Raw genomic sequence first — 1,073 nt, forward strand, 5'->3', positions numbered from 1 at the left:
TCTTTGCTAGCTGAGGCTCTGTATGGCGTGACCGTACATAAAGAGGAACTGAAGCAACAGGAGGTTTTGAAAACAATGACCTCATTAAAGTTGTCACTGTGCCTGACTGCTGGCTGTACAACAGAAAATACTGTTCTTATCTAAAGTCATGTACTACATGTTACTGGCAGCTTAAATGTGCTGTAAACACCGGCCTCTTTTGCTCAGATCTTTCATACTCATGACAGGATCATTTTTGTCTGACATCTTACCACGTGGTGTTAAAAAAACAAACAAAAACAACTCTGGCAACTCGCACACAGAAACTTCCTCTATTGTCTGTCTCAGCTGGCTGCAAACTTACACACAAAGACGTCAGTCTTTGTTCTCAGGACACTTTTTTAAACTTTTTCACAAATCAGTTGCCAGACGCATCATAATCGTTAATGATATAATAATATATGATATAATAATAATTTGAGAGAGAGACAGACAGAGAGAAATAATTCATTAGTTATATATATATATATATATATACACATATATAATTTTACTAAAACATAATAATTTGTAGTATTTTAATTAAATTATATTTTTAATTAAAACATTACAATACTTTAAATATTTTATTCTTTTTTTAATGTTAGTTAAAAATATTTTAATTAACTAAAAAAACTAAAATAAAAATATTTTAATTCATATAAAATATGTTAATATATATATAAATATATAGATATATATATATATATATATATATATATATAAATTAAAAGTTACATGATTTACAAATATAAGAATATTTAACTAATCAAATAATTTAAATATTTAGAGTCAGAGACTCAATTCACTGTTTATTTCAATAAATAAATAATAATAATTCCTCATGCTCATATCTGAGCTCCATTCCAAATCTTCATGCTGAGAATGTTCTGTATCACTGAATACATAAATAACTGGAAATTGGGTTGTTGTTTTATTCTATCTTTTTGTATCTGGTTTGTTTGTTTTTTATCTGATATGAACCATTTCAACCAAAACCACCTCTTAAAAAAAGAAGTTCCTGTCTAGTCATGTGACTTCCTCAAGCGTTTAGT

Source organism: Cyprinus carpio, chromosome B14 (genome assembly GCF_018340385.1).
Source record: "Cyprinus carpio isolate SPL01 chromosome B14, ASM1834038v1, whole genome shotgun sequence".
In the NCBI taxonomy this organism is placed as follows: domain Eukaryota; kingdom Metazoa; phylum Chordata; class Actinopteri; order Cypriniformes; family Cyprinidae; genus Cyprinus; species Cyprinus carpio.